The sequence below is a fragment of the Lolium rigidum genome, chromosome 3, assembly GCF_022539505.1.
Source record: "Lolium rigidum isolate FL_2022 chromosome 3, APGP_CSIRO_Lrig_0.1, whole genome shotgun sequence".
NCBI classification, from domain to species: domain Eukaryota; kingdom Viridiplantae; phylum Streptophyta; class Magnoliopsida; order Poales; family Poaceae; genus Lolium; species Lolium rigidum.
This window is the reverse complement of record NC_061510.1, coordinates 270,646,136-270,663,701: the sequence shown is the minus strand read 5'-3', so window position 1 is coordinate 270,663,701 and position 17,566 is coordinate 270,646,136. Positions and strand designations below refer to the sequence as shown.

Sequence of the window (17,566 nt, the reverse complement as noted above, 5' to 3'; positions counted from 1 at the left end):
AGCCAGCGCTCAAGGGCCGGAAACTACAAAGGAAGAGCTGACAATGCTCGTGCAGATAGAGAAACCTATGCGACAGCATAACAAGCCTAAGAAGGCACAAGATTGTGTGGTTTCCCCACAAGGCACATAACAAAACCTTATATGTCCTTTTGCTACATTGTTATTACTATTTTCTTTATAGTAATAAATATGATCACGACCAACGTGACAGATTATGCATACACTGGCGATGACTGGTTCGTGATTGAAAATATCATAACCGAACCAAGCAAAAAAAGACATTTAATGAGCATTCAAAACCCATACCCAGTCTGACACAATTGCAGCACATGAGAAACTTTCTGCAGACATGATCTGCTGCGATAAACATAGCTCATGCCTATAGTGCTATTTAACTTGAATACCAATAAGGAGTGTAGCACGCTGACAGCATTAAGATAGACAGACACATGCTCCTTTAGCAAAATAAAGTTGATCCAAACCAAGTGCTCATCAAGAAATTACCAGTTTTTGCTTCTTTGCTTGTGAAAGGGCGGTTGAACCATCTTGTCTCTGACCATTGGGCTCATTTCATAAGCATTATATGGGTTGCCATTATCATCATTCACATTGGAACCTTGCTTCTTGGTACCGTACTTCGACAAAATCAGGATAGAGCAAATCTTACAATCTCTTGCCAATTCTCTTGGGAGGAGTTTGTTGCCAGACACTTGTTATTTTCAGTGTGCAAATATCCATTTGCACTTTCAGTTGACATCATATAATGAAAATCTGTTAGCAAAAATTTTACTTTAGGGTTTAAGATTGCATATATCTACTAGAAAAAACAGTGCACATCATCACAACCTTAAAAATCATCTCCAGAGTACAGAAAAAAAAATCTACATGGGCATAAGCTATATCATCCGAAATTTTCATTTTGTGAACTGAACATAAGCTATAAATGAGGCCAGCTATTATTAAATTTGCATATACAGATGGCTCCAGGATAAGTATTGCATGATAATGTAAGCATCAATTTTATGGATTAGCAAAATTATCAAAGTTCAAAGATAATTTCAATTATGTAAGCCTGGGTCCTAAGCTAATTTCGCTTATCCCATGAAATACTTGCTTAACTATCAAAGATTAGTGGGTGTTGTAAGGAGCGCAGTGTATACTCATTACTCAGACTTTGGCCTTGTATTTTGTGACTACAATTTAGAACTGGATGACCAAAAACTCTACAAAAATCTACTGTCGAAGACTACAGTATGATGCATAATAATTAGGTGGGGAGGGGCGTCGACCATCCATTCCGAGGCTCACGAGATGGCCAACGCGTCGGAGATGGGCGTCCTCGCCGGCGTCCAACGGTGATAGCTCCGGCTCATCTCGCTTGTAGAGCGGGAGTAGTAGGCCGGCGGTGTGGAGCCCTCCAATGGGCAGTGCCCGCGCCTGCGCACCACCTCCGTGCCTAGCGCTGATTCGCCCGCACTCATGCCGAGCTCGAGTGTCTCCACGGACTCTGCCGCGACAGGAATCAAAGAGGAAGGGTGTGCGTGTTCTCACGCCGGCGGTGGGGAGGTGGGGGACGGGCATCTTGATGAGATCAAGAGAGGGAGCTGGGGAGGGGGTGAAAGGACCTCGCCGGGGCAGTGGGGAGACAGAAAAGGTGGATTTTCAGAGGCCCTAGGGCGAACTCTATGAATGGGCCCTATAGTTATAGCGGAGAAAAATAATCGATTTCATACACAAAATTACTGTTCATCTATGTCCCCATGATTCTCATGGTCTCTACAATTTTCATGGCATCAACATTATTTTCCTCAACTAGATTTAATTCTCATCATGTTGTTCTTTGACATTGTTCACATGTAATTTCCTAGAATTCTCGGTAGTATCATACCAAATTTGGATTGAGAACAAAACAAAGGAGAGAGTAGAGCCGGGGCTAATAGATTCATTCAAAAATTACCTGTAAAAAATTGCGCTGCTCCGACCTCCATGCCTAGGCCATAGCAGTCACGCCGTTCTCCATGCATCCATGCTTGTTGGGATCGTATAGGAAAATGAAGAGGTGTCCGGACCCATGAGAACGATCGAAAAAGCAGCTCTCTGTCGTGCGTGTAGGTTATTTAGCTTTCCATTGGCTAGATGGGCCTCTGATGCTTTTTTTGTACAATTACCTATGTACTAAAGTGCTCGCTATGGGCCCCCTAGTTCGGCTAGGCCCTGGGCCGTCGCACCCGCTGCCCTGAAGCCAGGTGAGGGGCGCCGGATTCGCTGGGGCGGACCAGAGCCAGGTGAGGAGACACATAACCTTGTCGTTGTCGTAGCGGCGGGGGAACGGGGGATGCGGCGCAGGACCTTGCCGAAAAAGCAGAGGGGGGCAAGGGAAAATCCAAGGTTCAAATAAGCACAGAGAGTTAAGTGAGCGGTGAGGCTCTGCCTAGAGGAACTATTGCTTAAGCGAGCTTAAGCGTGGAGGGCAAAACAGGCATATGTAAGCCTAAAATAAGAAATATTGAATAACCTCACATAGTTCTATGTTGTTTTTCGTCCAACAAGAGGCCGAACAAGATACCTCTTGCTTCACAGGCCCAACAAGAGGAAATACATTGATCCCCTCCAACAGGCCCAATAACCTCATGTACGTCAAATAAGTCGATCCCCTCCTGCTTCCCAGCCTTCCCAGGTCGTAGCCGCCACTCACGCACGCCGTCTCTCTCACTTCAATCCCCTCGATCTAGACTGGGAGTGGATGAGGGGAACGAGCTGCTGGAGGAAGGGTAGTGTGACGCGGCCACTGCTCAATGGGCAGTGTGACGCGGAGGAGGTAGCAGCGTAGCTTCGGGAGGCACGGCGGAGCGGGGAAAAGAGAAGATGCGGGAGGGTATTCTCGGTATGGCATAAAAACCTGACACGACTAACGGGGTCCGTTTGCTATTTTCTTTTTGCGTGAAAAAACATACTAGGAGTATTTCATATTTGTATCATCTCTTCCACAACGACGGTCTGAGCCTGTGGAGCTCCAGCCCCAAAATTCCTCCGACCTCGTCGGCGTCCAGACTTGGACCTGACACCATCACGCCACCATCACCGTCTCCATCTTCTCCGGCGAAACCCTAGCACATGGCGCTGCGCGGTGCAGCCTCGCGCTCCTTCCTCGCCGCGGTCCGCGCCCGCACCGCCACCGCCGCCCCGCGCCTCCGCCCCGTACCCGCGGCCGCTCCCCGACGCATCCCTACCGTGGGGCCCTCCTCCGCCGCCCCTTTCGCCACCGCAAGGTAGCCGAGACGAAAACCCCTCCACGACACGCTGGGCAGGTGGTTTTCGATCCGTGCAGGCCATTGGCGGCGCTGATGGGGGTCCCCGGTGGTCGTGGCTGCAAGGCTGACGGGGTACTCCGCGTCCAGCGCGCGGGCCTGCTGTGAGCTCTCCCAGGGTACCTTCTGCCGCACTTGTCAGGATCGCTAACAAGTTAGTTGTCATGATTGTGTCTGCACCGCTTTTACCATCTCGTATCTGTTTTGCATCCAGACCTACTGCTCCTTTTATCCTAAATGTATAATTGTTTCGAGGGACGTTCATAGATGTATAATGAATGTTGATGCAATCGTTATCTCGGTGATGGTTTTTTATGTGTGCATTGGGAGGACTGTTATCTATGTTCACTCACAATTTGAAATTTCTATTGGTCCAGTGGGTTGTTGCATAAGCACATTGTTTTCAGTTGTTTGGTTAATTACTGAAATGGGTGCATTTTGGCAAAAGGTTTTGATTCTTGAAGTATATTTGGGTACAATGTGCTTGGTATTTTATCATGTCTTGCTGAGTGGAAATTGCTTGATGCACTATAACCGCGATAATAATAATGCAGCAATGGAACAACTTGGAAATGGGGTTCCCTACTGAACTCAAGGGGTGGAAATACATGAAGCCTTTGTGCAGGCGAACTTATGAGCTGAATCCTTTGCAATGTTATAAGGTGTTTGCGTACTTATTAGTAGCACCATCTAGGAGCTATTTGGTCAGAAGCATATGCTAGGATCATGCCAACTTGAGAATCAGAAAACTTCTCTTCTGGCCCCATCATTAAAGCTGCATTTGTTTTATTAATACTACTGTCCAGGACCTATATATGCTAGCTTAACCAAATACCTGTCTTTGTTAATACTGGCTGATGAGGTTAAAATTACTATACACCTCATAATTCATTGCCAAATACTCATTAATTGTGATCTTTATTTCTTGTTATCAGTTTTTTGGCAAGACAGATTTTAGTTGTTGGTATGTGTGCTCTTTGTCACGCAAAATATTTACCTTGGTTCTTTTCTGGTGTTGTTTGTAAAATTTTGGCACACTAAGATTTTATGGCCAGTGCACTACACACTCGAGGGACTGGTCTATAGGATGGTGCTTAGGTTAGGACCTGATCCCTGACTAGGATGGTATGGTGTACTGATGGTTTGGTTTGAAAAAAAAATTACCTGCCTAAATTTGTAATTTTCTAGTGACCAAAGTAATATTATAGTGTAGTGTGGGGTTGTTCTGTTGATGTATCCTGTTTGTTCTTTTGATCAATATCTGTTACAACTTACAACTAATATAAGGACACGCAATCTGGATTTGATAGGGAAAAATGAGAAAGATGGTTGATGCAGAGGACGGAGATAATTATTTGGGACCCCCTCCCGCAGATGGTGTAGGTCTCCCTTTCCAATGACTGCTTTTGCAACCAAAAGAGTATAGAGCCTTCGTGTATATAGGATAACCATGAGTTTATAACCGTATAGGGATCGTTAAGTCGTTCCAGGGTAAACATCTCAGCGATGATAGCCAAGCGGCAGATGCAGCCGTGTCCCTGTGCTGGGTGTGCCCTATACGGGGAGCGGTGATAGATGACCTTGCTTTTTCTAATGCCAGTGATTACAATATGCTTCCATATATAGAGGGCCTTCCTAACAAGTATAGATATGTTCATTCTTAAGTTTAACTGTCCTAACCATTGTTTTTTCTGCATCGACTAAGCATCTTTAGGCATCGCTTCAGTGCTGAACTGCCCTAGCATGGTAAAATGTCACCCTTACCTTTGCCATCTATCATATGGTGTCTGCAGACAGGTATCCACCACCGTCTGGTCACCGTGGCATCATTGCTTGGCTGCTCCAGGGTCTTGGAGATGATGGTCATGTCACCTCCCTGCACTCTGGCCAAGCATCCTGATGTGTCCCAGCTTCTGACATCTCCTTCTCTTGCTAAATCTACTCTCCTTCTGTGGTGAGGAAGAAATGAGGTATTCTGGTTGCCTCGGTGAGGGAGAAGGATGGAATTGTGGCTGCTTCTGTGAGGAAGAATGGAGGAGTTGTGTGCTACTGTCGTAGGAAGGAAATTAGGAGTTGTGGTGGGATGGCAGCTGTGCTAAGGGAGCAGGGTGGGGTACTGTAATTAAGTCACTGGAGGAGTGGATGGTTTGTAAGTTTGGCTGCTTGCTGAATATATGTACTGAATGCTGATGCTTCTGTCTAAGTTGTTGCTTTGCCTTTCCTTACTACTTTGCCTTAAAGGGGCTGGGCATCTTGCCTTGGCTTACCTCCCTAAAAAACATGGTCTGAATGAACAAATAAAATGCAAAGCACTACTCCTTAACCTTGGAAACTAATCAAACTATTTAGGCAAATAGATGATCCTTGATGTGGGCTGTTGCTCCACTGCCGATGGTAATGCACATATCTAACCTGTGGTAATTTGTTCTGGAGACAAGTTCAGAGATAGTTTTTGCAAAGATAAGCAAATAGAGATGTTTCAATGACTACACATTCCCAGTGCTAATATGTGAAATAGAGTTATGTGTTAATTGTTACTGCAAATAAATCTACAATTTTTGCACACAATGAGGAGAACAAAATTGGACCTGATCGCTAAAAAAATTGGTCCTTTCGTGCTAAGAAAAAAAATGAAACCTTGGTATTATTCCTAATAGAACATCAATGAAAGCAGTACTTTGAGGGAAAATATGTGAAAAAGTGGATAGCGAACCGGGATAGACTCGTTACTGGGGTCCTTGATTTGTAAAAATCTAAAAATCTGCTATTACTTTTAAATCCTTGTGCACAATGCATGTTGCTGTTTGTCTTATGTCTGAAGATCCTGCTGTAAACTATCACATAAGTGGTTCTCTATGACCAAAATGTTAACCGTTATGTATAAATCTGTTTGCCATAGCATTATTATTTCTTTCGTTTTGATTGTGATTTATTAATTGTATCCTCATGTACAGGATGAGTTTGCATTAGTTTGTAATGGTTTCTGATTCTTACACACTGGGCTTCTAATATTTAAACTTTCTAAAATGTGCAAGCAACCCTCTTTCTAACTAATTCTCCACACATACAGTAGTAGTTTATAACAATGCATTATGAAAGTTTGCCTGATTTGAGGACTTCTGTGGTTGGGATCTATTAGGAAACAGAGATGATGAATGGCGCTTGGGCGACCAGTTCAAAGCGTAGTGAAGTGCTGGCGGTCAAGCAAAGTAATGTTATTTTGTCAAACTTATATCAGTACAAATAATTAATACAAACTGAATAGCTGCCACAAACAAATGATCAGATAATTAAACATGAAAATGATACCTTTTAACTGTACCTTCTCTATTGGCAGAATTTTCTGGCATGTGATACTTAAAAAGAATCATAGTTTTTGTGTTTTAAGTTCCTAAGTATCAAGCACTGTCATATCTCACAGATCCTAGGAAAACTCTTGTAACTTTCATCACTACGAGGTGTTTTTTCTGTTAAGTATGGCAATCATTGACAAATTCCAAGAATGCAGCCTTTCTTTTCCATGATGATCTTTCACCACTGCCTAGTCTTCAACACCGACAGTCCTACAGGCCACAGCTTAACTTACTCTTGAGTTCGAATTTTAAGTCCTGCTTGCATGTGCAATGATTTATGTTCTTTAATGCATCGAAACTGCCTGAGTAAAACATACTGATTTATATAAACACCACCTTTGTTTTGGTACTGGTCTTGTTCTGTATGATTTTCATGTTTAACCTACCTGAAATGTAACCTTATTTTGCAGGTAACTGAAGTGGGAGTCGTGGTCCTTCGCAGCAAGGACACAGGTCTTTTGAGATGAACCTATTGGAAAATCTTCTGGATTAAGTTTCCTTTTCAGCATTTTACCAAGTTATAAGAAATTCCCCACTACTAGTGCTAGTTGTGTTTTGCAGACAAACATGCATTCTACCTGATTTCTATATAAATAACATCCTGTTAATCAGCACATGTCACGTCAGTGTGATAATAAAACAGTGCTTGAACACAGATTCATTGATGGTGTGTGAAATTGTGTTTAATTTTTTATATCATCGGAGTCATTCTTTTCTCGCGCATGAGTGAACATTCCGACTGAATTTGCTACTGAGAATCCAGTTAAATTGATGGAACCTTTGTTGTGATCTGTGAGTATTATTGTGAATGATGATCTGCAAAAAAGAGAGTAAATACTGTAGATGATAAAGTTAGAATAGTGCCATTGAATGAAGGTCTTCCTTTCCTTTTGAACTCTTACATGCTGGAGTAGCGTGTTGATTATCATTTTCCTGCAGCTTTCCCCCTTAAGAAATATTACTAAAAGTTACCGTGATGTATCTGGCACCTTTACTGCAGCCTTCTCCCTATACTTAGCATACAATAGAGGAGCTAGATACATCACGATTAACTTTGGTAAGCTCGTAGCACAAGCTGCCATGAGGATTGACGATTGAGGATTTAATAAGGTGGCCCCTGGCCCTGCCTGCCACCGTGCTAGACCATTGCCACGTCCACAAAACTCCCTGTCCCTGTAGCCATCTCCGCTCCGGTAGCTGGCATTGTGTTTTTTTTTTCTTTTTTTTTTTTGCGAAAGGCATTGTGTTGTTACAAGTGTTGCCAACCATATTGTAAAGTGTTGTGAACAAGCGCGGAAATTAGGTTGTGTGATGCAAAAAGTTAAATTGTTATTGTCAGGCATCTTCCTGGTTGCTACTGCGTGTCTGCTTAGCAACGTTGCTACGAAAGAGAACTGATGCTGCTGTTTCGTCTCCGCAATGTTACATGTATCGGCGATACTACTCAACCCGTCAGCAGTAGCGTGATCTACACCAGAAACCATTTAGTACTTTCAATTCCACAGTAACAATAACAGCAGAGTGGAGAATAGAAGAGGCACAACAGCAAAAGAGTGGCTAAATAGAGATTAAGGAGACTAACAGTTACAGGCACTAAAACGATCAGTGTTGTTCTTCTTCACGACAGACAAGTGTCCAGTTACAACTCTGGCACTAAAACAACCAGCGTTGTTCTTCTTCACGACAGACAAGTTCATAGAATCCGTAACTACCAGACAGACAAGTTCATAGAATCCGTAACTACCAGCGCTGTTGGAGCTCTCTGCGTGGTATTTATTCATATGGATGTTTGATTTTTCCGCTGCCTCTTTCTTCTCTTCCGCGTGGCCGCCTTCTCTTCGTTCGCAGCAAGGGCCACACCATGGGACATCAACCTCAACCCGCCCCCATCAGGAGATATTATTAGTAAGCGCTGAATATCTACAAAAATAAATATAAAATGAAGGAATTCAGTATAATCATTAGCTACAATTCAAGTTCATAATTTCCATTTGGGCAATAAAGAAGAATTATGATGCGATGGACATGTAAAATATAACGTTTCTTGAAGAAAAAAAAAGTCCTCCATGAAACGAAGAACAGAAAAGGAAGATGTGGTACTACAGTACAGAGCATGGAAAACGTTCTCCGTGAAATAAAATAGGAGCAATAAATATATGATAAACAGTACGACAGGGCATGTACCTTTTGTTCTATGTGAGCAAGCTTCCTACGGTTCTCCTCTACGTTAGGGCATCTCCAACCGGGCGACCCATCCCGCGCCCGCGCGTCCGGATGGGTCGAAACGGACAAAACCGCGGCCCAGCGCGCGGACCCATCCCTAAAACGGATGGCCGCGGCGTCCGGGACGACCCAAACCCGGCCCAAATCTTGGACGAGTTTGCGTGGCCGCGGACGCGAAAGGCTGGTCGCTCGCGTCCTCCCTTGTCCGCCCCCGGCCCGCCTGTCTCGCCTCCCAAAACAGAAAACACTCCACCGTACTCCCAAAACCTAGAGATGGCCGACGAAGCGGCCGCCGCCGCCACCGCCCCCGACACCACCGCCACCATCGAAGAGGAGGCACCCGCGGCCGTTGCCGCTCCTCGCCGTGGAGGCGGCTCCTGAACCGGCGGTGGCCGAGCCCCCCCGGGCCGCGGACGAAGAAGGCGAAGGCCGAGCTCACCCCGGAGCGAGAGGAAGCTCGAGAGCAGGGAAGAGGGCGACCGGCGCAGGCGCTGGACCAACGGAAGAGGGAAACCGCTGCCGAGCTGGAGCGGCGGCGGGCGGCGGAGCAGCTTCTCCAACTCCGGACGGAGGCGAAGAGCAGTCTCCTTCAAGAGCGACGAGCCATGCTATTTTACGGCCACCCGGCGCTCGGCCGGCCACATGATCATCCCCGGCACCGGCGCGGCCTCGGTGGGGAGCTCGGCCTCCTCCGTGACCCGGCCCCTTCCTCCAAGGTCAAGCTGCCCCGCCGACCGCCCTATTTGGGCACGAAATGGGGGCGCATGGGCGGCGGGCGTACCGGTCACGGGATGGGTCACCGGAGGTGGGCGAGTCCATGACGGGGCCGTCACCTTCGTCCATTGACCTGAACCGTGCGCCGGCGAACTCCAAAGGCCCGAAGAACCCGGGAGCCGCTGCGACGTCCGGTGCACGCAACTCTGTTCGACGATATGTCGGCCGCGCGCGCGCAGGCACCGTCCGCCGTGCGGGCCCCTCCGTCTTTCGCGCGAGACAATGCCGACGACCCTTCCATATCCTTCGACACGGCGGGCTCCCCAGCCACCTCCCATTGACACACGGGAGGGCACTTGCTCGTCCCGGCAGCATAAACATTGAGGAGGAGCCGTTGTTCGGTGAGGGCCTCACACAAGCCGCAGCTGCACAAGCTCGAGGTCGCCAGGGTAAGCAAACGAACCGCCAACTACACGGAGAAGGAGGACAAGGTGCTCGTCGATGGATGGTTGACCATCGGGCAAGATGCGTTGACGGGTGCCGAGCGAAGGGGTCCGCATTCGGCGCCGGATCTATGAATACTTCCATGAACATCGCAAATATGGACAGGAGCCATTTGAGAGCGACCGCAGCGAAATATCGCTCCAAAAGAGGTGGGGAGCAATTCAAACGGAGTGCAACAAGTTCCAGGCGGCGTATGAGCACGCGAGGCGGCTCCCCGTTAGTGGCATGGGTGTGAAGGACTTGGTATGATTCATAACCTCAACTTATTCATCCGATGTTTGCACATTTGTTTATCGTTGTTGTCTCGCTTTGCTCTAGGTGTGGCGAGCTTTGGAATTCTACAAAGCCAACAATGGAGAGAAGACCTTTGCCTTCCCTCATTGTTGGAAGGAACTCCACGGCACCCCCAAGTTCCGGGAGGGGTACGAGGGCTACATGGCGACCTTGGCTGGCAACAATCCCGCCAAAGATGCCACGGTCATTGACCTTGATGGTGGGCAGCCTTGCGGCAGCTCCGCTTCTCGTGCAAGTCGTCCACGCGGCCACAAGTCAACCAAAGCCGACATGAAGCGTGATGCGTCGTCCATGCTATTGTATGGCACTTTGAAGGAGATGCATGCGGACAGAGAGGTGTCCACGGACAAGAGGGATGAGAGGAGGCGCCGGGAGAAAGAAGAGGACAGGAAGAAATTCTTTGATGTCCAGGCAGAAGAAGCTTGAGATTGAAGAAGTCAAGGCGAAGACCAAAGCTAAAGAACTTGAGCTCAAGAGAGAGAACTTGAGCTCATAGCAATGGCAAGGGCCAAAGAGGTGGAGCTGAAGGCGAAGGAAGTTGAGCTCAAACGCCAAGCCGAGGACAACCTCATCATGAACGCCGACTTGACCAACATGAGCGAGGCAAAGAGAGCTTGGTTCGAGAAGAGACGAAGGAGATCCTCGAGCGCCCAAATTGAGTTAGACAATCTCAATTGCAATTTTTATATTTTTCTCAAACTATGACACATTTTATTTGATTTATCATGGTACATTTGATAATATTGTATGGTATTTGATAATATTTTATGTTTCCTATATATTATTTTATGTTTACGAGATATTATTATATATCAAAGTGAATCTGTGGCCGGAGGACCTATTTTCCAAAGAAATAGGCCAAATGGCCAAATGGGTGGCCGCTGCGTTGGGCGCGGGACGCGACCCAAACGGACGCGCGGACGCGGGGCTCCGTCCGCGCGTCCGCTCGGGCACGCAAACGGCCCAAAACGGACGGCCCAGCGCGTCCGTTTGGGTCGCCCGGTTGGAGATGCCCTTATACCACTTCATTAACTTAGGGTTGCAGCCTAATATTTCCATTTTTTGGAGGTTTGTGAGCTGTTGTATGTTGTCTGGCAGAGTCATGATGGCATGGCAGGCATGCATTATAAGTTTACTGAGCGACACGAGTTCTCCTATCCATTGTGGCAGCTGTCTCAACCTAGGACATTCATACAAAATTAATGATTGTAGCTTTGTGAGTTGCCTCATGTTATTGGGGAATTCCTCTAGCATCACGTGGTTCCATACTTGTAGTACCTGAAGAGAATGGAGGGCCCCGCATATATCTGGAGAGATCGTCAAATTGATGTTACTGCAGCAAACAAGTCTTAACTCCCTGAGGGAGAGTAGGTGGTGAAGAAAACCCCACTGATGAAGAGGCATGTCGCTGTCTCTAGCTGTCACTGTCAGGCAATCAATATGTGCCATGCTCTCCTGCTGTGGTAGGATCACATTATCGCTATACTTTATAGACCAAGATGCTGCTCTTGGAAGGTGTGGTCTTATCCTCAACTTGGGGCAATTTTCTATCTCCACTTCTTCAAGCTCATTCACACTGTCCTCACCACTCAAGTATGATGTGTCCCATTCTTCCAGGCTTTCCATTCCGACGAGCCTAATCTCTCGGAGGTTTGGCAGTTGGCAAAGGGGCGGTACACTCTTGCAGTTTGGCAAATCATTCATCATCAGCTCGACAAGATTAGGGAGATGGTTGCTCATACTCATTAGCCAGTGTGGAAATCCAACACTGCAGTAGCCCTTTATTTTAAATCTCTGCAAAGTGGTTGGTGGCACTAGCTCTGTCACCAACTCCATGTCATCCACAGATCTATTTTCACGAATGTTCCACGATAAAGTCAATCCTAGGATGGTCTGTTTCTCACTGAGATTTATACTCCGTGCCTCTTCTGGGGACTTCACATTTTCAAGACAGAAGATTGACAGTTCAGCAGCACTTGCATGCTCAAGCATATGTATATTACTGCTACTAGTGTCACCTGCGTATACATAGAAGTCCCGCATAGTGGCACCTGAGTAGTCAAAATGAATGTTGTCTACAAACTCTGGAAGCCGAATAATTTGGCGGCACCGATCGAGCACCAGCTTGGTCAGGTGGCTTGCGCTATCTGGTATTGTAAGAGGATAAATATTCTCAGACAAATCCAGCTGCTTCATATTGGGAAGGGTGCATATACGGTCAATGAAAGTCTCAGTTTGATCCCTTAACTTGTCATCAAAGATATACCGGATGCACTCTGATAGATTTAAATATCGGAGTGCGGTGAGATTGATGATGACATCTGGCAGCCCTCTAAGTGTTCGGCAATATGATAAATCCAAATATTGGAGTTTAGTTAGGCCACTCAAAGCTTTGGGTACTCCTGAAACACGAGAGCAGCGTGATAAATCCAGATATACCAACTCTCTGATCTCCGCAAATGACAATGGGAGTTCTTCTAGTCTCCAACAACCAGATAAGTCAAGATGCATCAGACATTTCATTTCACCAATCGAGGCTGGCAGTACTCTAAGACCATGGGAATGAATTGTAAGATAATTCAACTTCGAGAGCATACCAATAACCCTGGGATTAATTGGAACCTTACCACATGAAAGGCTAAGATACCTCAACTGCTTCAGTTGACCAATAGAAACTGTCAAATCATGCACACTGTATATGCTTAAATCTAAGACACGGACTTGCTTAGCTAATGAAAATGCATCACTTTTCGAAACTTTGTCTGCAAAATGCAGCGACCTTATTTTTGCAGGTGAATTTGTGGACGACTTCAATGGCATCCTACAATCTGTCAGCCATGCATAGCGGCAGTTGGGGCCCTCTAAGTTATATTCGTCAGCCATGACCGATCTTGCGAGGTCATGCACCAGGTCATGCATCATGAACCATGTAGCACCTTTTTTTTCTCTATGATATTGGGTGTCAATCTGCAGGAATAACATACAATAGTGTAAGACTTACTGGTTTTCCCCTAATAGCAATTGGAAGTAATAAAATAAGTGAATTGCTAACTGGATTCTATTCTTCGTCTACAATTCAAAGTTTATAACTCTGTTGAGTTTTCCATTCAATTTATTGCATTTTTACTTTTTTCCTACGTCTACAGTTTCTTTTGTAATCTCCAACTATTTTTTTCTTCTAATCATTGTCATTTTCATCTAATGCCCTTCCACAATATAAAAAATTAAATAAGGAAATAGTCTACATAGAACTGTAAGACCTGGTCTCTAGACTACTAACATATTGCGATTTAAATATGGAATACTGTGAGGAACAACTGTATACGGGAGAGGATCCTTCATAAATTGATTATCAGGTGCAGCAAATTAACGAGACAGTGTAACAAATTGTGTCTCTCTCCATAAGATATATAAAACTTTAAAAGTGGCTCAACACAGCAGCTTGCATCGATTCACAATTAAGAAAACATTTATGTTGTTAAAAAACCATGAACATACAGTTAATGTAAGGATTTGATATTATCAAAACAACCGTGACGAAACAGATTTGACTACCTCAGGTACACAAAACTCAAAATTCCAACCATTTCTCGAGCAAAGGAAAAAAAAGTAATAACAAACTAATTATAAACAAATCTCTGCATAAAGAAAATGAGTTGGAATCCCAGAGCTGGAGTCAGAGTCAACGAGGCTCTAGACTACTATCATATTGCAATTAAAATAAGGAAAAAGTCTATATAGAACTGTCACATCTAGTCTAGTCTCTAGACAACTATCGTATTGCAACTTAAATATGGAATACAGTGAGGAACATTGGTATACGGGTAGTAGGTTCCATCGACAATTGATGATGAGGTGCAGCAAATTAACGAGACCGATTAAAATATTATGTCTCTCTCTATAAGATATTTAAAATTTTGAAAGTGGCTCAAGATGCCGTAGCAATTCAAATTCGTTCGTGTTTCCAACAAGACTATAACTACCAGAGACATGGATGCAGCAACATGGAGAGAAATCAAAGCCACTATTTCCTACTGTTTTGCAGCGATTCACAAGTAAGAACACATTTAAGTTGTTAAAAAACCCATTAACAACACATACTTAATGTAAGATTCGAGATTAACAGAACCACGATGAAACAGATTTGACTACCTCAGGTATACGAAACTCAAAAACACGAACTGTTCCTCGAGCAAAAATAAATAAATAATAATAACACACTAATTATAAACAAAACTCTGCATGGGGAAGATGAGTTGGAATCGCAGAGCTGGAGTCAGAGTCAACGAGGCTCTACAATATTTGCATCATGCAATATTTATACTATGAGTAAAAAAAATGATATGCAAAGTCAATAAATACAAACCTCAAGTAATCAAAGAGCAAATGAAAGTGTTTAGTATTTCACATTTACATTTTTAGATATTTATAGTCTGTTCACAGAAACATGATCAAATATTGCAATGACACATGTACATTTTTAAATACCAGTCATGTGAAAACGAAGATAGTAAAGTGGTTACTCCAGCATAATGCACGGAAAGGTTTTGCAGAAAAATACTCTCGAGTATCTATAAAAAATAATTATTTGAATAAAATAAGATAACGAGTTAGTTGTGTAGGTATCATGTAACTCACATTTGAATGTAGAAGAAATGACATCTCCACAAGCTTTGTAATATAGCTCTCACCGAGCTGCCAAGTAGAGAATGTACTAGATGGCTCCATGAATCCAAGAGCAATCCATTGGTGAATTAGATCATCACTCGGTCATGTCTGTGTCCTTTTGGAAAGATTGCACAATAAGCAAAGCATAACTTCAAGTGTGGAGGCATGAAGTTGTAGCTTAACAACAAGGATGCAAGCACTTCATGTGTAGACAGTGTTTCTTTGGACGCGAGATAGATTCCGGATATGGTTGGATCTGATGGAATCCCATACATCATATGTCTTGGATTTCAACATGTGCCCAAGCGATTGAGCAGCTAAAGCCACACCTCCACACTTTTTTGCAATTTCCTTTCCAATAGGCTCCAAGCGCTCTTTGTCCTGCCTTGTTTCAAACTTGCTTTTAACTTTTAGTATATCCCAACACATCCGATCCGACAAGGGAGGCAATTCGAATGGATCAACGAGTGCCAATTTCTTTTGCAATGTGTTTTTCGCGTGTGGTAACCACAACCAGCACCTTGCTTGCCTCACCTCGCTTCGAGCATAGCCTTCAATTCTTGTAGCCGAGAAGAATCCCTCTCCCACGAGGTCATCCAAAACGATCGGGATCCTCTTACCGATGAAATGACTCTTGGAGACGAGTATGAATACTATGCAAATCATCAAGTATCGGGATCCCCGGTGATAGTTGTGATATTATGGTGTTGCCAATCTTTTTCAGGTCAAATTTCTGGGACACATAGACCCATGCCCGAGAGTATTCCTTGAACTCAGAATCGATGAAAACTAATCTCGCCAAGGTGGTTTTTCCAATGCCTCCAATGCCATATATGGGAAGGATGGTGGTCCCTTGGGTGGTGCTTCCAGATATACGAGCCAAGATTTCCAGCTTTTCATCGGTCCTTCCAATGATTTCTGCTTCATCCACATTCCCCGCTCGTCTCCGGATATCGGGAACTTGCTTCTCCTCGTTGCGAGTTTCTGGTAGAACACGATACTTGTCACGGTCATCTGCTATCTTTTGTAGGCGCTTTTGCATCTTCTTCATCTTACGTGGCATCTTAATCATATTCATCGTAGCCGCCTGTAGGATAACGTTGCATAGAAAAACAAAAAATTTCCTACCGCGAACACGCAATCCAAGCCAAGATGCAATCTAGAAGACGGTAGCAACGAGGGGGTATCGAGTCTCACCCTTGAAGAGATTCCAAAGCCTACAAGATGAGGCTCTTGTTGCTGCGGTAGACGTTCACTTGCCGCTTGCAAAAGCGCGTAGAAGATCTTGATCACGATCGCTTCCGGCGCCACGAACGGGCAGCACCTCCGTACTCGGTCACACGTTCGGTTGTTGATGAAGACGACGTCCACCTCCCCGTTCCAGCGGGCAGCGGAAGTAGTAGCTCCTCTTGAATCCGACAGCACGACGGCGTGGTGTCGGTGGTGGTGGAGAAATCCGGCGGAGCTTCGCTTAAGCGTGCGGGATATGGTGGAGGAGAGAGACCACTAGGGTTTTGGGGAGAGGGGCGCCGGCTAGGGCACCCTTGAGGGGTGCGGCCATGGTGGTGGCTTGAGTGGCCGGCCAGCCCCTCTCTCCCCCTCTTTATATAGGTGGAGGCCCCAAGGTTTAGGTCAAAGAGTCCGAATAAGACCCCAACAAAACCATCCAAGTGTCCAAACCTAGGGGGAGTGGGACTCCCCTTTCCTTGGTGGGGTGGCCGGCCACCATGGTGGGGAGTCCACTTGGGACTCCTCCTCCCTTAGGTTGGCCGGCCAAGGTGGGTGGAGTCCCTCTGGGACTCCACCTTCCATCCTTATTTCTTCCGGACTTTTCTAGAACCTTCTAGAACCTTCCGTAGAACCTTCCGGATCATTTTAATTCACATAAAATGACATCCTATATATGAATCTTATTCTCCGGACCATTCCGGAACTCCTCGTGATGTCCGGGATCTCATCCGGGACTCCGAACAAATATTCGAACTCCATTCCATATTCAAGTACTACCATTTCAACATCCAACTTTAAGTGTGTCACCCTACGGTTCGTGAACTATGCGAACATGGTTGAGTACTCACTCCGACCAATAACCAATAGAGGGATCTGGAGATCCATAATGGCTCCCACATATTCAACGATGACTTTAGTGATCGAATGAACCATTCACATACGATACCAATTCCCTTTGTCACGCGATATTTTACTTGTCCGAGGTTTGATCTTCGGTATCACTCTATACCTTGTTCATCCTCGTCTCCTGACAAGTACTCTTTACTCGTACCGTGGTATGTGGTCTCTTATGAACTTATTCATATGCTTGCAAGACATTAGACGATATTCCACCGAGAGGGCCCAGAGTATATCTATCCGTCATCGGGATGGACAAATGCCACTGTTGATCCATATGCCTCAACTCATACTTTCCGGATACTTAATCCCACCTTTATAACCACCCATTTAAGCAGTGGCGTTTGATGTAATCAAAGTACCTTTCCGGTATAA

At 45.2% G+C, this 17,566-nt stretch overlaps 2 pseudogenes; one reads left to right on the top strand and one right to left on the bottom strand.

Annotated features, from left to right (window-relative positions):
* The first annotated feature begins 3,114 nt into the window (after window positions 1–3,114).
* On the top strand, window positions 3,115–6,507 carry LOC124699485 (annotated as a pseudogene).
* A 48-nt stretch (window positions 6,508–6,555) lies between these two features.
* On the bottom strand, window positions 6,556–16,142 carry LOC124696513 (annotated as a pseudogene).
* Window positions 16,143–17,566: the final 1,424 nt, after the last annotated feature.